The sequence below is a fragment of the Zootoca vivipara genome, chromosome 9, assembly GCF_965207765.1.
Source record: "Zootoca vivipara chromosome 9, rZooViv2.hap1.1, whole genome shotgun sequence".
NCBI lineage: Eukaryota > Metazoa > Chordata > Lepidosauria > Squamata > Lacertidae > Zootoca > Zootoca vivipara.
The window spans coordinates 56,724,694-56,749,168 of NC_142592.1; the positions used below are offsets into that span (position 1 = coordinate 56,724,694).

At 44.5% G+C, this 24,475-nt stretch overlaps 1 protein-coding gene across 21 annotated transcripts in view; it reads left to right on the forward strand.

Annotated features, from left to right (window-relative positions):
• Nucleotides 1-1,237: 1,237 nt before the first annotated feature.
• Nucleotides 1,238-24,475, forward strand: part of CALD1 (caldesmon 1) — a 184,006-nt gene continuing 160,768 nt past the window's right edge. For 13 of the 21 annotated variants that reach the window (XM_088676927.1, XM_088676943.1, XM_035127489.3 and 10 more), the window contains exon 1: nucleotides 1,238-1,424. The gene's annotated coding sequence lies outside the window, so the exon portion shown is untranslated. Of the gene's footprint in view, nucleotides 1,639-3,313; nucleotides 3,671-24,475 lie in introns of those variants that run through there. The other 8 variants (XM_088676937.1, XM_060280023.2, XM_088676925.1 and 5 more) reach the window with 5 other exon arrangements.

The following is a 24,475-nucleotide window of genomic DNA, read 5'->3' on the forward strand; positions in this document are numbered from 1 at the left end:
TCTAGGTTATTTTCACTAGTGCCTACGTTTGTTTAGATCCACTTCCCCAATGTGTGAATTTTTGTAAACATTTGTTGGAGAACTGCATCATAAAACTCAGATGAGTGTGAATTTTGAAGGACTCCTATGTTTTGGTTTTGCATATTGTTTCAGAAAGTGTGAATTTGATAGATTCAGCTTTAAATGTCACCGGAATTGAGTTTCTTCTGCATCCATATGTGCTATATCAACCTTTTAACTGGAGATGCCAAGGATTGAAGGGGAGAAAACATAGCTGTCAAGTTTTCCCTTTTCTCGCGAGGAAGCCTATTCAGCATAAGGGAATTTCCCTTTAAAAAAGGGAGAACTTGACAGCTATGGGAGAACCTTCTGCATGAAAAAGCATGAACCTGTCACTGAGCTGGGGCTCTTCCTTGTAGGAGAGTGAGATGAATAGTTGGAATAGCTAGCCAGATATTTAGAAAGATACAATTCAACAGATCAGAGTTGTTGTTGTTGTTGTCTTAAAAAAAACCCAACAACTATGCCATGAGAAATATGCAAGGACTATAGAGTTATTTTTAAAAAAAGAGAAAACAGCGTATTTTAATAGTTGCACATGCAACTGAAAATGCTTCCTTCTCTCTGCAAAATGCTTCCAAAGCCCGCTAACTCATCTTTTTCACTCTCCCCTCCACTTTCCTTTCCTAGCAGATTTGAAATGATAAAGGAAATACTTCTAAAACATCTGGTATTCATTCCCGAAATACAGTGTCGCTGTATTTTGTTTGCAGAGAATGCCTTGCTTTTTAATTTTATCCCACCTCCTCCTCTCCAAAATGAATGCATCAGTAAATATGCAGAGACCGATTCTCTCCCCCCCACCCCATTTTTCCAATAAATTTTCATTTAAAAAAAAAATACACAAAAAACCACCCTCCATTTGTGTTCAACAAGAGAGCCTCTTTCTCCAAGATTAACATTTCTTATGATTGTTCCTGACAGAGGATTTACTTTCAGAGGCCCTGCTAAGGATAACCAAAAAAGGGCATGGAGCAAGACAGTTTTGGCAGCTTGTGCGAATTTTCGGAGGTTTTTAGGTCTTGGTTTTCTTATAAGTGGCTTCCTGAGCGTGCCTAGGGAATGACAGGCATCCCTTCAGGCTGGCTGACCCCACCTTTGGCTGAAGCCTAGCCATTGGCTGCTTATTAGAATAAATTGAGGACAATGCATACCACTGGCTGCCAATTTTAAACATAAGGGATATGTATTCACTTAGCACTGACTTTTGGGAGGGGCCAAGGAGAGAGTTTAGTTCCATGGACTAGGGCTTGCGGGGCTTAAACTGCCTGGGTGCTGCTTATGCTCTGCTGCCGCCGCCGCCGCCGGAAAACAGCCAGAGCCTCATTGCCTAGATCGGTCTGAGAACAGTTTCTGCCGCTGAGGTAAGGGCTCAATAAATAAATCAAGAGGGCTCCCCCCCCTTTTTGCACTTGCACTTTTTGCAGGAGCATTCCCATTAAAACAAACGCAAAGCAAGCATTAGAGGTATTGCAAAGAGTGTCTTGCAGCTTTGCAATGATGCTCAGCGTTGAATTAACGGAGGAGGGATGCCAGAGCCTGATGTTTCCTGGAATTACGTTTTTTTATTGTATACGTGTAAGTATGTTTGCACAGAATGAAGACTCTGTCCAGCAGGATTTCTTACCTGTCTGTCATTGGGAGACGGGTAACAACTACCCCATAGATGGGGTGTTTTATCTCCCGTTGTAACAGGGCTGCTAATCTCCTTTTTAAAGCATGGGGTTTTTGTTTTAAAACTTGAGGAAGAAAAGCTGCACAACTGGAAACTAGCTTCTCTGCTCCCCAGCCCGCCCCGCCTTTTTAAGAGTCCAAAACCTGGGCTCTGAAAAGCTTAGCAGCGAGAGAGAGAACGCAACTAGCACAGACCTGGCAAAGCTCTGGTTAATGTTATGGATTTGTTATGTTGCTGAAACAGATGTCTCGCTCCGACTGTCTTTCATAAAAGAGGAGCTTTGTTGAAAGTAGTCTCCATCCGTTTTTAGTTTTTAGCCTTCCACATGTAATGTTGCCTATTGCCAGGATGTTTCTTATGAGGGAGCCTTTCCGGTTAACAGAATAAATGTTCATGGGTGGGGAACATGAAGGGGAAAACTGGCTGATAATGAAGTGAGTGTGGGTGGGTGAGCCAGACTGTCGCTCTGCAAAGACGGGAAGCAGACTTTCTATGTTTAAAGCACTCCTGACATGCTCTGATGACTTTGGGAGTAGAAGGCGATGATATTTTGGAAAGCACAGAATTTCTCTTGAAGCTAGTAATAATGGGAACAAAGGGGGTGGAAATGTTTAAAGGAGACAACATCCTTCACCCAAAACCAAAGATAATGCATGGGCATATTGTGTTTGTTTGCTTTTGTTGAACAAAATGGCTTTCTTTTCATTCTTTTTGGTAGCCCAAGCTTCCTTTTCTTGGTATGTGGCTGTGCCTATATTTTATTTTTGTTCATTGTGGATCTTTTTTTGCCCTGGAAAAGGGGCTATGTAGGGGAAAGCTCTCTTAACAAGCCACCAGGTATCTCTGCTGAGCAAACACCTTTAAATTAATTTGAGATACAGGAAAGGTGTGCTCTCCCAGGATGTGTTTTTTTTTCATAAGGCCATTGCACACATTCACATTCTTTCGGTAGACACCTAAAAATGTAATGTGTGAATCAGACATGTGTTGGGCAGTCTTTGTATCACTTGGATACACTTGTCACAGAGGCAGCTCCCTGACCATACCCAGTCGCAAACCTGGGTTTACTGCCCCATAATGCAGGGAAAGGCCCTTAGGTCCACTTCACACGTTACAGTTTAGATATAACTTACAAATGTAATGTGGGAATGCATCAAGCACTTGAATTAGACAATTACACTTGGGAGGGACCTGCAGTTGGCTGGTGGTAAGCCTGGGTTTCCCCCTGAACAATGTGCGAAATTGCCCAAGAAACAATGGATGAGATCTAAACTGTCAACAAAACAAAATATGCAATAGATAACACAAACTTCAGAATCATGTCTGTTTCATAAGGACTGCCACAGCATGCAGTTCATTAAGCAATGCTGCTTTTAAATTCCAATTCCTTTTAGTGGTGCTTACAACTTATAAGGGAGAACAGTGCCTTGTAAATGTTGTCTCTAGGGTCCACTGTTGCCTTCAACCTACCCAATCAGTCTCTTGGTCAAACTAGGCATGAGCTCTGGGTGTGGAAATCCCAACCACATTTCCTTAAGTTGTGATGTGACTCCTGATAGGGGATCAGGGCTGCCGCACCAAGGCAGTGGACGTTTTAGCTCTTTGCTCTCCAGCTGATTTCCAAATCAACCCCCCCCCCCAGCTCCTATTAATCATGAAGGGGAAAACTTATTTCCTTCCACATGAGCATCTGGACAAGGAATGGGGCAACTGAGAAGTGGTCCAGTCCAGTCTTTCACTCCTGGCTTCTGGCAGAAAGATGGAGCGGATCACTTTAACACCGAGTCATTGTCCGTATGCAGCTTAATCTTCCGCACAGAGAGTTGTGTACAGGCCAGGTGCATATGCAAATGCAACAGGGGCACTTCGGATGCTGAAGCAGCATAATTTAATATCCTTACTTCAGCTGATTTTTGCAGTGGATCTGATTTACAAGTGAGTAAATGAGGATGGTTGCAGAAAGGGATTGACTTAAGGTGCTTAATTTGCAAACGGGTCATTGGCAACAAGTGTGCTCTCCCTCCCCCAACTTTCCCCAGAAATTGGATATTTGGATCATAGGAGCCAACTCATAGGGGCTGAGGGATCTTTGGCCCCCAATAACATTTTTGAGGAAGCTGCAAACACCCCCATGTTGATGGGCATTGCCATTCAAATGGTGTGTGTACACTGCGTCATGCAATCGATTGGGCAGGGCTTACCTGCCTCCACCAATATTTTATTCAAGTGGGCACCCCTGATCTGGATGAAATATGCTGACGATGTTGTGTGGACTCTATGACAAATGCATGCATGTGGGGGGCCCTTCCTATGATTCACACTCAGCTGGAAGCACCCTTAATTAAAGAGGGGGAAAAATTGGACACTTAAGTGATGTGGTCTTATACAAACAGAAAAGCTTCGGTTGCCAGAAATGGGGGGGGGGGTAGCATTTTTTCTGTTTCTGGAGGTGGTTGTTAATAAAACAATAAAGGCTTCGTTCTGTAATAATTAAGGGCCAAAGCAGCTATGGAATCAGGAAAATTTCTCTCTCCAATTTGGATCAGCGACATAGTGCTGGTGGGGGAAGGGTTAAGCATTATCTCACTTGTAGTCATTCTTCACATTTAACCCTTCCGCAACCTCTTTGCAGGTATCAGTATGCGCCCCCCCCCAGTGTGGCAAATAGCAAATTGGGAGGGGTGTATGTGCCAGTACCGCAACACTGTTGGCTCAGTGTGTGGTTGCCTTTAAGAACTGCAGGTTGGAACTTTTGGGCAGTGAAGGTTCTGGACTGGCTCCACCCACCCAAGCTGGCGAGGAAGGACTATAAAAAACTTCCTGTTTGCTCTGAAGCCTTGCCTGAGCAACAATGCTTTCCTAATTCTGGTACGTTTCTGCACAGCTCTTGGTGCGATCCCTTTGTCCCTTTGATGTGGGCTTATCTCTTATTCCCCTCTGACTGCTGCCTACAGCTCAGCCTTGGCAAGTGGTGATTTTAACTGGGTGTGTGTGTGAAATTATGGCATATTGGCACACGGAGAGTTATCTCTTCCACATCCTGCACTGTAATCCCAGTCCGAATCACATGTGTTATTAAGTTTAGATAAATAAATAAATGTGAAGATCCTGAGTGTGGGTCCTCTGCATCACACCAAGATGCCCCTTCAATGTCGAGCTGTGTGCTCCCTCCTATTATTTCTGTTTCAAAGCATTTGGGAGGAAGATGAGGGAAGGGGTCACAAGGCTGTAGCTATAGCACTGGGAGTTAGAATGGTGCTTGCTCTGGTTTCTCTTCAGATCGTATGCCTTGTATAGTGTTAACTTTGGTCAGAATGTGTTGTTCATATTAACTTTGGTTTGCAAAAAATCCTTAGTATTTGCGGACGTTAATGTGTTTTCAATTATTTTCCTGTTATGTGGGTACTAATGGATCGACGATGAAAGTGGACCCTGCGGGTTCTTAGGAGAGGCGTGTTTTGGTTTGTGTATTGGGTCTGCATCCCTCTTAATGGACAGTCCACCAGGTTCTTCTCAGTAATATCTCGCCAAACATCTTTGTCACCTGGTTTGGAATATGAATTTCTCCAGCTCGTAATGCTTGGATGTATTTCAAATCGAGCACAGCTTAAATTAGAAGTTATTATCTGGCTCAGAATGTGATGGAAGATTGTTCACATGCGTGATCCGCAACCCCATCAAAAACACTGCCTGTTTTTTGTCTGAATCGCAGGCAATTGCGATCCAGAAGCTGTTTTTAGGCTCCAAGAAACCTCGCAGCTCTTCAGCAATTAGCACCAGGCGTGGCTTGGGAAAGAACTCAAGTCTCCAGAGCTAGAAAAAGAAAGCTCATAAATAACTGTTTTGAGTCAAGCTGAGTGTTCACCTCTGACCAGTTCTTCATTTTCTGGTTGGGTGCCACAGAAATTGCAGCTTAGCTCAGACCTTCTCCATATCTACAAGGAACTGCTTTGGTGTTCCCTCCCTCATTACTGTGCGCCATTTGCATAGATCTGAAGGTCTGCAAAGGGCACCCTATATTGTACTTCTAGAGCTTTATGGTGCAGAAATGCCACATGGTGGGGGGACTGTGCACAGTTGGGGTTCCTTATCACATGGAGTATCTGTGCACGCATAGCTCTACTAAGACACAGAGGTGCTCCTTTTTAGGTCTATGGGTCTACATGTGAAGGTCATGGGCAGAGCCAGTGGTGTGGTCCCACGCTTCTTTCCCATCACCCTCCTCTGCATTCCTTCTACCCAATGAGAATATTTGAACAGGGCTTTTCCTATCATTAAAATAACGAAGGCTGTGATTTTCAAGGTGCTGAACGCTGTGTTCTGTACAAGCTCCAGCACTTCTGTGGAACACACGCAGTGCTTTTGAAGTCTATTGGTTTCAATGGTTGTTTTTGTTTTAGCAAACTGGACTTCCCCAGGAGTTTGCATTTATGGAGTTCTTTCCTTCCAAGTAATATGAATGTGGAGGCGGAAAGTTTATCTAGGGACAATTGAGGGATTTTGTCCTTGTGAATTCCTATATGAAATGGCCTTATCAGGATCCCTTGGACTAATGTGCAGCTCGGGACTTAGGCATCCAACAGATTTTCCACATCTCCAAATTTTGCAGTTCCTGGACATTCATCTGTCAAAATACTCACTGAAATATGTATTTTGGAAGGAGTTTTGCTTTTGCATATATATATATCAGATGAATGTGGAAACAGAGTGGAATGAAATTATGGGTGAAAACATGAGAAATGTATGATGACCAGAAGTCAACCATCCCTAACCTGGAGGAAGGATGTGAAATTGGCAGCATTCCTCGAGTAGCAAAGGTAGCCTGAGTTTTTGTGATAGCCTCCGTTCTCAGGGCCTTGGTGAATGACAAGCAGCCTGCCAAAGGGAGCATCTTTGTGACTGCTCTCACCAGGGTTTCCAAGCAGAGGAGAGCCTAAGGCACAGATGGGAAACCTTTCCCACTTCAAGAGCCACATTCCCTTCTGGGTAACCTTCCAGGGGCCACATGCCACTGGTGGACAGGCCAGGAAGTAAATTTTACCTTTGTATGGTAGGATAGTTTCCATACACACAATAACACATCCCTCTCTATCGAGGAAAGCAAAGAGTTCATGGACAGGCTACAACCCTGCTGTAGCCTTTGACCTAATATCATGGAGGTTGCTAGGAGAGGGGAAATGGGGTGGAAGAGGCGGCAAAAAGATGGGGGAAGAAGAGACAAGATGGAGAAAAGAGGCAAAACAACAACAACAAAACTCTGCAAAAGGAGTGCCCTCTCCACTTTTGACTCTATTCCTGCCCACTGCTGGCTTTGCTTTAAATATCAGCACCAACAAAACAAGACCACATATGCACACACAAAATGTTGGCATCAACCTTAACTTGGGAAGGCAGATTATTCTTTGAGAAAGAAATCTGGTGCGCTATTTTTTAAAGATGAACCTATTGATGAGACTAGAATTTTGTGATCTGAGCAACTGGAACCAGGACAGGCTGTGGTGGGAAAGTACCCTACTTGGAAAAGCTTTTGCTCCGTGGAAACTTCTACTACATATTTCAATGCTCTGCTCATACCGATAATAAATAAGGGTCCTTTGAGAGATGCTACACAGGGTGTAGAAACAAGACAACCCGCTCGTTTGCACATTCATTGGTTGGATGTCCTTAAATAGGAAAAAGGGGGAATAATGGAAATTGGCTCATAGAACTGTGTAGAACACCACGTCTAGTCATAAATAATTTTTAGCTTGGAACCACCCAGAGGTTGTGGGATACGTCAATGTATATGCATGCCCCCCTCGCCCCCCCCACACCATAGATCGAGAAGTTACAACGAAACCCAAAACAATGCTGGGAATATTGCCCTTAAGAATCTGGTAACTCAGACTTGTCAGGAACTTTATATTGTACTTTTAAAGAACACAAAGGACAGAAACAACAGATTTACGAGGCAAACTTTCTTCGCACCAGCTAATCCGTGGGGAGATATGATCAGCATTGCCATAAAACACGCTTGTAAATAAGCAATTCCACAGTCCTGGGATTTTGGAGGGCGCTTTTGAAACATGCCCTCTCTCCTTTTTAAGAACACAATTACTGGGTCATATGCACGACCCATCTCATCTACTAGTTTATTTCCAAGCGTGGCTGTTGGTGGATTTGACAGGGAAAGTGTTCAAGAACATGGAGCAGGGAGTTAAGCCAAATGTTCAGGGGTGTTTTGAGGACAGACTTGATGGGAGAGAGACAGAATCACATGGCCATTCTGAAAGGAGAGGGAATAAAGAATAATAAGCAGGGTCATTGTGGAAGTATATTGGAGGAGCACAGGTCACAGGAAGGGTATAATGAGAAATAAGGAGGTGAGGGGAGATTGTAGGACAAGTACATCAAGGGGTTTAATGGACAAAAGCTTGGACTGGGTGCAAATGGGGTTTGAGGAAGGTGTTCCTATGGTTTGATCAACCATTGATATGCGTGCCTTTAATTTTTTTAAAGGGTGAATAGCTAGTATATGTTGAAAATATTCACACTACTCAGGATTTTTTTGTTTGATTGCAAAATTGCTTGGAAAATGCTTAACCAATAATAATAATAATAATAATAATAATAATAATAATAATAATAAATATTATTTATACCCCACCCATCTGGCTGGGTTTCCCCAGCCACTCTGGGCGGCTTCCAGAAGGATATTAAAAGACAAGTATTATTATTATTATTATTATTATTATTATTATTATTATTATTATTATAGCTCAGTGACCCCAGTGATCTTGAGCCTCTCTAGGCTTTTGGTTTTTGAGCACTACACCTGTTCTGGAATTGAGATATTTTTTAAAAAAACTATTTTATTTTCAATTTTTCTAATAATAACAATTTTCTTACACATAGATATCCAATCCAAATTTGCATAGATTGACAGCCCCCCGGTTTCCAATTTTTTCTTTTACAATTTTCATTGCATCTAATTGTTTTTCCCAATTAATTTCCAACTATTTTTCCCATCATGATTCTGCCTTCAGTTCATAAATGCTGCAACAATCCTGCTAATGATTCCACGTTCTTGCAGTGTTCTTTAAAATAATCTATGAAGTTTTTCCAATCTTGATCTTAAATTAAATGGAATTGAGATTTTAAACCTGAACCACCTTTCAGTTCCACATAAGCAGCTCCTAAGCATGAGATCCTAGCCCTCGGCCGTGAATAATCTGTCCTGGCAATGATCCAGTGAAGTTGGAGACACTTCCATGCTCTGTTGTAGCCTTCCTCAACCTGTGTGCTGGCAGATGCAGACGGGAGCTGCCCTATGGAGGGCACCAGGCTGTGGAATCTTGTTCTCTTGCTTGAAACATTATTCTGGGGCAACAGTTGGCATTGCTCACTTTCCCAGCTTGAAAATAATCATAATAACCTTTCCGTTCAGCTTGCTCACGTTGACAGCTGCCTCCCGAAGCTTCGGTTATCCAAGTGGGTGGCTTCAAACCTTTCCAGTTTTCAAGTGCCTCGGAGCTCCTGCCTGGCTCGCTGTCTCCTTCGCTCCTGTGTGGCCCTGGGGGAGACAAGGAGGTGTCCAATTGCCTAGGGGAACTCTGCAGCAGGGATGCCTGGATCCAAGTCGTTCTTTGGGGTTGCTGGTGGTGCAGAGGTTTCTGGGTGGCGGCGGTGTAGATAGATAGCTAGAAAGGGGCAAGTTTTTAGATATGGGCGCATGGAAGAATTTTTTAATTAAAAAAAAAATCAAGACTCCTTGTGCTCTGCTCCCCCTTTCTTCCCAGCCAGGGCACCCAGCCCTCTGTCTGCACCTGAGAGCTGGCACGTCACACCAGGCTGGGCCTCGGCCAGGGAAGCTTCTCCTCTTTGCCCGCTCTGCAGTAACCACTATGAGCTGCCCAAGGGAGGAGACAAGGGAGGGGCCACGGGAGGCTCCCATATATCTACCACAGCTGCCACTACTACTGATCAGGACAAGCACGGCTCACCCTCCTCCCCAAGCTCAGTGGTGATGATAGCACTGGTGGGGAAAACAGGACATTCCAGGATCAAATCAGAAGCCAGGATGGTTTTTGTCATTCTGGGTCTGTCCCTGGAAAATAGGGACACTCAGAGGGGGTGGGATAGTCTGCCTCTGAAAACCAGATGCTGGGAACAACAAACAGCTAGGGGAATCTACGAAATGCTGAATTAACAATACCACTGATGCAAAGCAAAGCAAAGCAAAGAGGTTTATTCGGCTATATGCCCATCATAAAACACAACACAACAAATCAAATCAAATAAAAAACGCAGACTCTTACAAACCACAGATAATATAACACAATTCACAGCTCACAAGGACAAATATTAACAATTCAAAAAACATATCTTGAAGGTTTAAGATTAAGATTAAAAATTTAGGCGCCTAACTAAAATCAATATCTGATGTCATTTTTTTTTAAAAAAATCTTATAACTATCAATAATCAGCTAACATTCCATTCCGTCTCTTCTACGAGAGGACGGCTGTTAGGAATTTAGCAACCTGTAGAGTAATATAAGGGTCTACATCTTGAAGAACCCAAGCTAGCTGAAGGTCAACTGGATTGTCAACCATAGGCTGGATTATGGAGTTTAATATACTAGCACGAGCCGAACTGTACATAGGGCAGATAAACATAACATGGTGTAAAGATTCAGTTGATTTCATTTCGCAAGCACACATTGAAGAGACTTGGCCCTTGGTAAATCTATGTCTCAGCACGTTAGTTGGAACAATACCACTGATGGCACACAAGCCCTTTGGATTTCATGGGACCTGTAGGTATATTTAGAGCCAGGGTCCTAACGCCCAAAGATGGCTCCCCGTTTTCTTATTTTTTAGAAGACTTCTGTTTAATTTCCTTGGCAGTTACCACGTTGACCACAGAAAGGCACAAGTATTTGGCAAACAGATTCTTCAATCAGTAAGTAACTTGTGGTTAGGATTTAAGAGCTTTTCGGTCCCGTTTGTAAACACCTGAGCCCACCATTAACAGGTCAAGGATAACTGGCGCTTTGGAGCACTTTTTATGTACCCAGGAAGGCTCAGTGTAAATACAGCAGTTCATAAGAGGCAGGCCTGCGAAAGTCATGAGCCATTGGACTGAATAAAGCCTGCCAACCATGTCTCGTGGGCTGCGAGGTCCCCTAGATTGTGCAATTTGAGGAGGACTGCAAAAACAGAAATCATAGAGACTTCCTCTTGGGCTGCTTAGGGGCTGGTTTTGGTGTTTTTGGCTCAGTGGCTCATAAATTGTGGAGGCCTGCGACAGGGAGAGAGAAACAGAGAGAAAGAGGGAAACAGGGCAGAAATTCAGACTGGCCCAAAATGTCTGCCTTTCCAAATTCCCCACCACTTTTCAAGGCGGCGGAGTGTGCACATGTGTACAATTTCAGGGAGCAGTGGGGGTGAGGGAGGTGACAAAGCTGGCAGAAAATTTACCATGGACTCAGCAACATTAGTAAAAAAACAACAGCAATTTGAACGTGCTATAAACATGCAACACCAGATGGCACCAGAGAGCAGGAAATTTTAAAACGTGATTTTCCATAGGGATTTTTTTCTTGTGTTAAAATGATCTAATTTCTGACTTATTTTTAGCATTCCCACCCTCCACCCCTGAGTTTAAACCCACCCCATGAGTGGTGACAGACTTCCCAGGAGTCAAGGCAATTGCCGGCTGCCATCTTCTCTCCAAGGAGTTCCTAAAGCAGGAGTGGGGAATCTCAGGCCTAGGAGTTGAATGCAGCCTTCCAAGCCTCTCTGGGCCTTGGGACTTTCTTCACACCACATACCACCCTCGCCGTCTGCCCTCTACCCAGGGCTTAGCCGTCACTGGTCTTGCTTGAGTGTCATTGCCTGTCAGGACTGTGTCATTGAACTCTGATACTGCCTTTTGCTTGCCTGATGGAGGGTAGGGAGGGACATGTGAGAGTGTGAAGAAAGTTGCCCAGTGTATTAAAAACATTTATATTTATTGCTATACCCGCTTTGGCCACTGGCATGTGGCTCCTGGAAAATTGCCCAGAAGGAAATGCCCTCCTCAGACTGAAAATGGTTCCCACCCCGACCTAGATTAAGTTCTAGGCCTAGTTTTATTCTCACAGTTTAAGACAGAGTATCTCCTTTGTCTCCAAAAATTCACAAATGAGATTCGAGCAGTTCATTCGAGTGAAATGCGAGACCAGTTTCCTGCTTTGAAAAATTATTTATGGGTTGTTGATGGGTTTTCTTTTTGCTCTTCTTCCGGTTATTTGACCCTAAAATAATGGCAAGGCCATCACAGCATATGCGCATCAGACTCCACATTGCAGCAGTTAAAATTCAGCATTCCTGTAAAAAAAAAAATGTTTTTGAGCTCCCAGAGTTTTAAATACCATCTTGCAATGAACTTAGAATCTTGATTAGACTGACACACAAAGAATTTTTATTCTCCCTGTATGATCCTGTACTTCAATTCCTAGATTCTGGTTCCATATTTTGTGGTATCTGTCATATTTAGGGCTCTGTGCCTTAATTAAGAATAACTTGATTAACTTAACTGCTTGCGCTTCTGAAATATCCTCACTTGGATTCTGTTTTACCTCTTTGAGTTCACAGTCCTTAATAACACTAGAAGCAGTTGGAAGAGAACTAAAATATTAGGGATAATACACATTTCGCTGTGAAGTCCTTCGAAATCATTTACATATGTGACAATTATGTATACCCCACTGTCAGTGGGTCACCGTGGCTACTCTAGAGTAACTCCGCTTGAGTCCAGTTTGTCTTTATAGACTTTTATTGTGCAAGGTATTTACAGTGCAGAGGCAGCTTAAAACATGACCTCTCACTCCGAATCAGAATCCGGCAATGGCGTACATCTGTTCTTACGCCAGCAAAGTAGTCGGGGCACCCCAAAACGCCTTGACCTGCGTCAAGAAGGAGCGATGCCCTCTCAGTCTCCTCCCTGTCCAGGCGGTGGCAAGGCTCTCCAGCATCCCCGAGCTTTCCCATTGTCCCGCACGCTGGTTTCTCTCTCCCTCCGAGTCTCTTCCCTCCCCCCTGGCTGCTTCAGACCCACTGCTGCTCCCTGTGCTTGGCGAGGTGGACGTCAGGATGATGGGGGCTGGCTCCCTGTAGGGAGTCACCCTTACACCCACCTTTCAGGATGCCAATTCTCCCAAGGTATTTGGAACATGACCAGGCACTCAATGTCTCTGCTGCCTGCTCTTCTCGTTCTCTTGGGCTTCTTGCACCAAGGCAGTTTTGAGTGTGTGCATTGAGTGGCGGGAGTCTAGTGTTCTTTTCTGCCTGCCTCTAGCGGATGTTTGTACGGATTCATATTTCAAGATCTTGCTGATTACTGGGTTTTAATTGACTACACATAGGAGTGGCTAACTCATAGCCTGTGTGCCTTATGCAGCCCATTGCCTAGGAAAAAGTGGCCCGCCAGCCCCTGTGAATTTAGTGCCTCGTTTGATAGGGAGGCAGGCCTCTCTCCCTGTTCTTCAGAGAGCCATCTCCAAAGAGCAGGTGGAGCTCTTTATCTCCTGAAAGGGAGATAAAAACCCTTCTGCTTTTTCTTTAGAGATCTTCTCTAAAGGGCAGCCAAAGGGATCTTCTATCTCTGGTCTTTAGGACTAACACCACAGTACTGAGATTTGAAACGAAGTCCTTTCCCCTGCTCTTTAAGATTAAAAGGCAGCATTTCTCCCCTCTTTTAGTACTAGAGTACAGTGGTACCTCTACTTACAAATAACTCTACTTACGAATTTTTCTACTTACAAATGGAGCTCAGTCCGCCATCTTGGATGCGGTTTAGATAGGATTTTTTCTACTTACGAATTTTTAGATAGGGTTGCTTCGACTTACAATTTTTTTCGACTTACAAATGTGTGTTCGGAACGCATTAAATTCGTAAGTAGAGGTACCACTGTAGATGGAAACACTGCCTTCCAAATAACTCTACTTGCGAATTTTTCTACATTCATTATCCTCCTCACCATTTTATTAAGAATGTTCCCATTGTGATCCTTTGAAGTCTTAACCAAAAATATGATTCTGTATAATATTTTGCAAGTTCACTCAGTAGTTGCTTCTCCTTCCACTTTGATTCATTCTCTTGTTTATATAGGCAAAATCAGTGTTTTCCTCTTAGCTTGTTTTGTTCTCTGTGCCAAAATCTTCCCAAGTTTGTTCCCACACTAAAAAATAGTTCTGCAAAAGCCAAATTTTATCTATTTCAAATGATTGGGAGCAGAGGCTGCCAGCCACAGGAACTGATTCTACTTGTTCTTCTGCCCTCTGTGCCTGAAGAGGATTCACTAAGCTCCATCTCCATGTCAAGCCATAAGGTTCCCAGAGTCACTGAGACTACACTGAACTGAGACTCCAGTGCAATGCAACTTGGCAATATTTTGAAACAACCACATGGGAGTTCCTCACATGGTGATACAATGGTTTCATGTTTTTAGTTTTTATACGTTGAGTTTTATATGCTGTTGAGAGTTTTCTTTTCATTAAAAAAAAAGAGAGAGTTAGAAATGTTCTTAAAATAATGTCATCATCAGACACGGAAAAGCAAAATGGAATGCTTGTTTTTCAAAAAGGTTCTGTTCCCTATATTGCATAAGAATAAGCAAATTACATCAAATTTCACCCCAGAGGAAATGCGGATTATCCCAATAACAGTGCACCCTCCTTGCTTCTGGACTCTGTACCAACGGTGATCTATGGTGCTTCCTCATAAGAACTTTTTGAGGTTGGAAAGGCCTACATAGGCATAAAAAATAAAAAAGTTATGAGGAAAAGCTTGAAGAAACTGGGCATGCTTAGTGTTGATACATTTAGACTGCATTTTGGGGTCAAACTATCCCAGTTGTATAGTGTGTGTGTGGGGGGGACACAGGAGTGGTAGCCCAGGGTGGAAATTGTTAGGGGATACAAAATTTCAACACTCGGTGCTGCCTCAACACAGCTGTGTGCTTCTGTTGCTGGGCTCTGTTTTGAAAACAGATTTTCCGTGCGAATGAGGAAGTGACCTCTCCAGACAAGAGGACTCTTCTTATCTCTGTGGCTGTGATCTCTTGGGTGATGCAGACACTGTAAGGCAGTTGTAAACACGAGCCTACTCTGTCTGTTTCTCTCCCTCCCACACACACCCTCCACACGGCCTTGGGCACTGGCAACCCACACTATGCCACTGAACTCTCCCAAGGCAGCTTCCGAAATATAGACTCACACTATACAGTCATACCTCGGGTTGCAAACGCTGCGGGCTACGCATTTTCGGGTTGTACCGTAACAGGTTACTTCTGGGTTTTGGCGCTCGCGCATGCACAGAAACGCAAAATAACGTCATATGCAGAAGTGCCGAATCGTGCCATGCGCGTGCGTAAACGCGGCGCTGCAGGTTGCGAACGCTGCGGGTTGCAAACACTCTCCCCGCACGGATAACGTTCGCAACCCGAGGTATGACTGTATAAGCAATAATTAATTTAGAACCATAAAACAATAGAATTAATTAAAAATGCTAGATACCAATGAGATTTGGCCCAATGGAAGCAAAATAAGCTGCAGAAGTGAAGGATCGCTGTTAAAATCACCACGTAAAAGAAAGGAGGCGCAAAGAGAACACCTAAAAGGATATGTGCAAAAAAGAGGGAGACGGCTCACCTTTGTCTATAGGGGACATTACAGCATGAAATATGGTTGGAGGGCTGGAGGAGGAGGAGGGTGGAACTGGCTCCAGGATTACAATACAAAGCCATCTAAGGAAATAGTGGTGGTCTTCCCCTCCCTCCCTTGGCTTCCTTGGAGGTCTGCTGGGAAATAGCTAGGTCCTTGATGTACTGGTTTGGCCTATCCAAAGGCAGGTGGCTCCAGTCAGGTTTGCACAGTTGTGCATTAAGGGCTGTGGAAAGGCCTATTCCCCACGAGGCGAAAAGGGTACCTCTCTTGAGTATGTGATTTATGCGCCAGATGTGACTCTGCCGCTATGCAGGTGTGACCAGCTTGAGCTGAAAGGCAATTCTGGAAGGAGACAGATTGCCTCATTATGTAATCAATGTAAATTACGGCTTGACTTTTACATGTGTAGAGTATAAAGCTAACACGCACCACTTGCGCCGGCCGTTTCCGAGTGTACATGAAAGAGAACCTGTGCTCGTCAGGCTTCCAGGAAAAGCATATGGGTATAATGCACCAATTCAGCATTCATAAAAATATATGAGACCTCTGCTGAGGACAGGGTCCTGGAGGCAATTTCTGAATTCCACCCAGATGAAGTCACGGATTGTTGCAAATAGAATATTAATTCACTTTCCTTCTTTATTCTGTGTAATATTAATTAGAAGGTAAGCCGTCAGCTGAATGTGGCATGCCTTGCTTTTCTAACATGCTCTGGGATCTCTCGAATTTATCTTCAGTTCCCATGCTCTCTGACAAGGCACACAAAAAATATGACAGTGCAAATCTAAACAGTGCTAAACAGAAGCTTCTGAAGCAGCCGCAGGGTGCTGCCAAGTTGGTATGAACCTCCTTAGAAGGCAACAGAACACTTTTTTTTATTTTTATAAAGGCACTATGAACATATAGGGGCTCATTCCACAGGCCTTAATGCACAGCAGCCACCCACCTGTGTGGTGCTCGTTTCTGCTAGGCCGGAGACCTAAGGGAGCTGCAACTGATTTGGGAAAGGGCACAGCCCTTCATACAAGCTTATTTTATTTCCCTATTGCAAGGGTGGGGAACCTGTGCCCCCCACGGACATTGTTAGGGCTATGTCTCCCATCATTCCTGACCATTGGCCATGCTGCCTGGAGTTGACGGAAGGAAGTTAAGAGTCTAACAATGTCTGGAGTGCCGTGGGTTCCTTATCCTGGCCCCATTCCCTGTGGTCCAACAGGTTTTGACCAAAAGCAAAAGTGAGATGAGTTTACATATCATAAGCAGTTATCTTTTCTTAAACCAGCTTTAGTTGTCTGGAAAAATAAAATAAAACAGAACAAAAAAACCTATTGTCCATCTCTAGTCTCAATGGCATTAGTAACAGAGTGAGTCTTAGGCTTCAATCCTAAGCATATTTACTGGCCACAAACCTTTGAGCTCCATAAGGTTTCCTTTTCCGATAGACATGTTTGTATAATTGGACTGTTGAGATGCGCCCCAAAATGAACTACTCATTTAACCTTGGAAATATTACGATGCATAATTTGTAGTCTGCGTTTGTTTTCTCTCTCTTGTGACTCTGTTGTTGAGTAGCTTGGTAGATTTTCTTCATAATACAAATCAGTGTGTGTTGCTAAAACTGCTGCAAAACACTCTGACCCTGTTACAGATATTGGTGTGAATTTGTAGCCCTTGGGGAAACTACATTTGGGGAAGGGCTGTAGCTCAGCAGTAGAGCAGATAACTTTGTGTGCAGAAGGTCCTCGGTTCAAACAACGTAGAGCATGAGGAGACGCGAGTTGGGAGAATTGGAGAGTCTCGGCCAGTTAGTGTGTGGATTAATAGTCCAGGAAAGCCTGTGTTCCTATGTACACTTCTCCAATGGCCACAGCAGGGATGGAATTAAAGAGGGACCTGGACTGGCCCAGTCTTCCTGATCATTATTATACAGGCAACTCCCTGTTTGCATGGGATCTGCACATACGCAACTGCTGATATGTACGCCTTTCAGTCCGCCTTTCAGCACCCATCGGACACAAACGGTGCCTTGGAACGCAACCCCCGAGTAAATGGGGAGTTGCCTGTACCGGGTTTTCACAATTTAATTCTTGTCTTAGTTTAGCATAAAGCAATAGAAACAGTTAGAAGATCAGCTTTCAGTTTAGTCTTTAAAATGGTATTTAAAGAAAATAAAGCATATATACTCATGCCCACGTTGAACTGAACGTTTCTTTGGCTTGCCTCTTGGCCTAGGTGCTTAATGCTGTAGAATAGTCCCTGAGCCAGTTTGGCATAAGCTGTAGAGGCCTAGCCTCTTCTTGAGTTAGAATACCAACCCTGGGTCACTGGGGACTTCCTTCTTGTTGTGCTGAGAGGGGAGGCAGAAATCAGAGCAGGGTTAGCACCAGTGGTTGGACAGGTCAGGCTCTGGCCACAATGGATGATCTAGGGCAGTGGTCCTCAACCTTGGGCCTCCAGATGTTTTGAGACTACAATTCCCATCATCCCTGTCCACTGGTCCTGCTAGCTAGGGATCATGGGAGTTGTAGGCCAAAAACATCTGGAGGCCCAAGGTTGAGGACCACTGATCTAGCGGAGTGTGACCGGGCCGGTCACAGATCTTCTGGGGGCACTGCAACTATTATGTCCAACAGAAGATGAGAGGGGGTGGGTTTTTGGGGATGCCACTGAAATGTGAGATGCCAAGGTCCACCACTTCTGTCTGAGGTCCCCAGCAGCTCAGAGGAGCCCTTCACTGGCATAACCCAAATTGGCCACCACTGCCGTCTCCACTGGGACCCAAGATGGCTGTTTTAGAGTATGATGTGGCACCCGTAAGACTAAGAGTGCCGGTTCTGCAGGCTGAGGCAGCCAAGTGGGCACACAATGGAGAAAGGTGATCTTCGATCTATATAACCTTCTCTGCTACCTACCAAGAGTTCAAAACTGGTAGGGACATTTTCCAAACAATAAAGCCAAAATGGGAAGCTCGGTCCCCTGGAGCTGGGGTGGCGCACGGTGTATCTGATTTTATCTCTGTTAAATGGAGCAAAACCGCCGGGCTCTGCTCCATTTCGGGAGCAGAGCCAAAGGCTGTTGCCTGTGCCATCCTCATCTAAACACCTGCAATTCAGCCAAGCAGTGATTTTCTTTTTGTAAGAGTTGCCCCTAGTTCCAAGGAGTACTTTTGCCTTTAAATGTGAACTGAATCAAATGTATCAACCCCCCCCCCCAAATCTGTATTCTCTATAAATGTCACTGCAACTTACAACAGCCTACAAGAATAACAGCATGCTTCTATGCATGCCTACTCTGGAGTAAGCCCCACTGAGTTCAATAGCACTTGCTCCCTGGTAAATATACATAAAGATTGCAGCCTGAATCTCCCCGAGACCCCCCTCCTGATAGCAGCCTATTCCAACCTCTGCGTTTGCCAACTGCAGTGAAAAGTACCAGTTTATAGACTGTTTGCCTTCAGAGCACCTCAGCAGTGGTGATTTGTATTTGGAAACACCCCAAACTTCTCTCACTCCGAAGAAAATATATGATTTTTATCTTGGGTGTTTCTGCGCTGCTCCATTCTGCCTGCTCTGCAGTCTGCATTCCATTTAGCACAAGTGTTGAAATGCAAAGCCACTAAAGAGTTTTATGCAAGTGTCTGTATGAAAATTATATTATTTATTAGCACATATGAAGTTGGAAACCAGAAGCGTGATGAAGGGGGGGGGAGAGAGAGTGATGGGGGCGCCTGGCCTGGGCACAGTCTGGTTAGGGGTGCTGGCTAAATGTACTAAAGCTCATGTAATACGTTGACAGTTATTGCATAAATTAACTTCACTAGCAGATTCTGTATTTTATTTTTTTTGGGTATGGAACATGTTTTCAAGATGGCAGATGAGAAGCGAGAGACCAGCTTCCTCAGAGGTTTAGTGAGAACAGCAGGCCGGGCAGAAGAGTGTATATTGCATCTTCTCATTGGTGTTTTCTGCCTAGCAAATCCTCCCATTTTAATACTGCTGCTGGGAGAGAAGAAGATTGGAGACACCAGCTTGGCTCACACGCAGCACTAAGTCAAATTGTGGCTTAGTGCAAAGGCAGAAACATGCAGGTTTCAGAGAGGAGACAGTCACCGATTAATCTGGTCCTGCTGTGAGCTAAGACACACTTTGCTTATCTTAGCATCCAAACCCTAGGCTCAAGGTTTGTCTGGAAGAGAGAAACCATAAGATCAGATTTGGACGACAAACCATGGCTTTACCTCATAACCTACATTGGCTCCCAGTACGTTTCCGAGCACAATTCAAAGTGTTGGTGTTGACCTTTAAAGCCCTAAACAGCTTCGGTCCAGTATACCTGAAGGAGCGTCTCCACCCCCATCGTTCTGCCCGGACACTGAGATCCAGCACCGAGGGTCTTCTGGTGGTTCCCTCGCTATGAGAGGCCAAGTTACAGGGAACCAGGCAGAGGGCCTTCTGGGTAGTGGCACCCACCCTGTGGAATGCCCTCCCACCAGAGGTCAAAGAGAACAACAATTACCAGACCTTTAGAAGGCATCTCAAGGCAGCCCTGTTTAGGGAAGCTTTTAATGTTTGATTTCTGTATTTTAATGTTTTGTTGGAAGCCGCCCAGAGTGGCTGGGGGAACCCGGCCAGATGGGCGGGGTATAAATAAATTATTATTATTATTATTATTATGAAGGAGAGGCAAAGTGGCTGTCATTTCCTCTCTGGAGACCTGCTTGTTTGCCTGCTCATGCAAAGCCACGGTTTGGCTTGGTGGGGTGTTTGGACTGAACCACTGAAAACTAGGAGCCAGCAAATATTTTGCAGAAGAGCTGGTGGTGAACAGGAGCAGTATGCTGGGAGAACTTTTTTTAAAAAAAATTAAGCAGAAGGCCATTTCTTTCTATGATTCTGTGATTTAAAGATCCACAAACATTATTAACTCACTCTGGTGTTTGTTCCTAGGGGTGTTGGGAAATGCAATTTTGAATACATGCTTTAAATAATGATATAGAGCCTCTTGGGCTTGCTGATTGGAAGGTTGGCGGTTCGAATCCCCATGACGGGCTGAGCTCCCGTTGTTCTGGCCTATCAACCTAGCAGTTCAAAAGCATGCCAGTGCAAGTAGATAAATGTGGCGGGAAGGTAAACAGTGCTTCCATGCACTCTGGCACTTGTCGTGGTCCTCCGTGCACCAGTAGCAGTTTAACCAAGCTGGCCGCATGACCTGGAAAGCTGTCTGTGGACCAATGCCGGCTCCCTCGGCCTGAAAGCGAGATGAGCGCCACAACCCCATAGTTGCCTTTGACTGGACTTAACTATCCAGGGGCCCTTTACCTTTTAATAATAATAATAATAATAATAATAATAATAATAATAATAATAATACCCTGCCCATCTGCCATTACATATCAGACAAGCACCATCTCTACTGGCTTTTCAGTGCCCATTGAAAGCCTCCTCTTTTCAGCAAACTTTCCAAGTGGAACTTTTAATCCCATTAAATTTGATAAATTTGATACTGCTTTAGTATCTGCTGATATTTCTGTGATTTTTTAAAAAAAATTTTGGTTAATTGCTTCATAGGAACTTAGGGAGCTGCCTTATACTGAGTCAGACCATTGCTCCATCTAGACCAGCAATGCCTACACTGACTGATAAGAGCTCTCCAAGGGTCCAGGCAGGGGTCTTTCTCAGCCCTCCCTAAGGAACCTGGCACTTTCTGTACACAAAGCAGATGCTTCGCTGAGCTACATCATGGTGCTTTTCATAAATAAGACAAATAACCAGAATAAAGCAGCAGTGTTATTGGTGGTATATTAGAATCATAGAATTGTAGAGTTGGAAGGGACCCCAAAGGTCATTTAGCCCAACCCCCCTGCAATGCACGAATCTTTTTCGTCTGACATGGGGGCTCAAACCCATGACCCTGGGATTAAGAGTCTCATGATCTACCAACTGAGCATAAAAAAAAATCTACCTGCAACTCTGCGGTGGGGGACCCTAGGTTTCTTAGAGAAAACTCAGGATACAAATGAGATGGATAAATAAAAAAATAAAAACAGCTGGAGACTCACAATTGAATCCTATGAATGTCTCCATCTGAGAATCTTCAAAGCTGTGGTGACAAGAACTGTTGTCATTTCACTCTTACTTCTGAAGTACTTGTTGGCCTTGGTGAAATTACAAAAAAGCAGTCAGTAAGGTGCCGGTAACTTTTTGACTGGCTTCTCTCTCTCTTTTCTAAATCATTGTTTTCACACTCTCTTGGCAAAACCCCACTATGAACAATTCTTGCTCTCCTGGAGAAATTTGCCCATCCTGTCTTTCAACCCCTACCTGCACTGATACATGCCTTTCAGAGCACATTTTATAGCTAAGGGTGAAGACATGGGGGGGGGGGAAGCTGGAAAAACAAGGAGCTGAAATGTAATCGGAAAAATATTTCTGCTTCAAGGCCCACCACAGTTTTCTCGCTAACGCCAGCTTCCCTGAGGATTCCCAGACGCAGGCACCAGTACACAGCCACGCCTCGAGGAAACAGCTCTGATAATCTTAGGAAAACTGACTTAAAAGAGACGTGGGCATTGTGCTTTTGTTTTTTTAAGCTACAGATCTATGGCTGCCTCAGTACTAAACTGTGCGCATGCTGTGGGGAAAGGAAAGGAACTAGGTGAGCTTGAGCTGCAAATTAGATGTTAGTTAGATGCTGTTATCTGTACTAAATGATGGTCAGATAGAAGAGAGGAATTTGGTCTCTTTGCATTGCTTCATGGGTTCCAAGCAGTGCACATCACCCTCTGTTAGAAAGGAGCCGTGAATTTCACTGGCCCAAACTGAAATGCTGGACACTCTGTGGACCAGCATCCAAGTGAAACCTGAACTCATGTCATTTGCCAAACTGAATGCAGATACTTGACAAATGTATGCCAGCTGTCCAGGTTTCGTGCCAACATACCTGTTTGCTAAGAACCAATTAATAGCAGGCGACAGTACTCTGGAATCAGTAGTGGGAGACGAGAAACAGTGGCAACGTACCAGGTAATTGAAATGCAAGGTTTTGAGGGTCAGTTCCTGCTGGGTGCAGCCCATGGGATTACCACAACGAAAGGTACCTGGATATAACCTGTTTCCGCATGATTTCTCCATAGGTGCATGCATACCCTTTTTGCAAAGTGAACCTTGCCAGCATCAGATTTAACATTTGAAACAGGCCTAAGGGGTGGGACTGGCAAGGGGACCTTGAAGCTGGTGAGCAACCACAGTCTGTGTGAGCTTGGACTTCACAACCCTCTTCAGGCACAGAAGGACATGTAGTGTCACCCAGTCCAACTGGCAGGTGGTATGAAACCCCTTAGTTGTCCCTGGAGCCCGGGACTTCACACGGACAGCAGAACAATGACGCCTTCTTGCTACACTTCAGTTTTAGCGTATGTTATCACCCTCTGGCACCCTGAGCTGGGAAGATCTGGTTAAGCACAGTCCTGGTTGGGTCTTGAAACTACCCCACTGCTAGCTTGAAACAGAGGCTTTGCGGGTTTAGGAAATGTACGTGGAGCATTCTGTGCCTTTGCATACCAGGTGCTGAGAATCACAAGTGGGGAGAGTGGCTGTTGGGTTCAGGTCCTGCTTGCGGGCTTCCCCTAGGCCTCTGGCTGGCCATGTGTGAACAGGATGCAGGCCATTGACTTGGTCCAGTGCAGCCATTCTTATGCACTCATAGGGGGAGTGGCTCAAACAGCATCTCTTCCTGGCTCCTCCCAGCTCTAACCCCTGCATTGCTAATAGACATTTCTCTAGGTGAGGAGTGTTCGGCTTACATCAGGGAATGAATCATAGAATCATAGAGTTGGAAGAGACCACAAGGGCCATCCAGTCCAACCCCCTGCCAAGCAGGAAGCACCATCAAAGCATTCCTGACAGATGGCTGCCAAGCCTCCGCTTAAAGACCTCCAAAGAAGGAGACTCCACCACACTCCTTGGCAGCAAATTCTACTGTCGAACAGCCCTTACTGACAGGAAGTTCTTCCTAATGTTTAGGTGGAATCTTCTTTCTTGTAGCTTGAATCCATTGCTCCGTGTCCACTTCTCTGGAGCAGCAGAAAACAACCTTTCACCCTCTTCTATATGACATCCTTTTATATATTTGAACATGGCTATCATATCACCCCTTAACCTTCTCTTCTCCAGGCTAAACATACCCAGCTCCCTAAGCCGTTACTCATAAGGCATTGTTTCCAGGCCTTTGACCATTTTGGTTGCCCTCTTTTGGATACGTTCCAGCTTGTCTGTATCCTTCTTGATCTGTGGTGCCCAGAACTGGACATAGTACTCCAGGTGAGGACTGGCCAGAGCGGAATACAGTGGTACTATTACTTCCCTTGATCTAGATGCTATACTCCTATTGATGCAGCCCAGAATTGCATTGGCTTTTTTAGCTGCTGCCTCACACTGTTGACTCATGTCAAGTTTGTGGTCTACCAAGACTCCTAGATCCTTTTCACATGTACTGCTCTCCAGCCAGGTGTCACCCATCCTGTATTTGTGCCTTTCATTATTATTATTTTGCCCAAGTGTAGTACCTTACATTTCTTCCTGTTAAAATTCATCTTGTTTGCTTTGGCCCAGTTGTCTAATCTGTTAAGGTCATTTTGAAGTGTGATCCTGTCCTCTGGGGTATTAGCCACCCCTCCCAATTTGGTGTCGTCTGCAAACTTGCTCAGGATGCCCTCAAGCCCATCATCCAAGTCATTGATAAAGATGTTGAATAAGACTGGGCCCAAGACAGAACCCTGTGGCACCCCACTAGTGACTTCTCTCCAGGATGAAGAGGAACCATTGATGAGCAGCCTTTGGGTTCAGTCAGCCAGCCAGTTACAAATCCACTGAATGGTAGCATTGTCTAGCCCACATTTTACCAGCTTCTTTACAAGAATATCATGGGGCACCTTGTCAAAGGCCTTGCTGAAATCAAGATAGGCTATATCCACAGCATTCCCTTCATCTACCAGGCTTGTAATTCTGTCAAAATGGGAGGAAAGGTTTCAATACCTTCTCTCAGATCATTGTT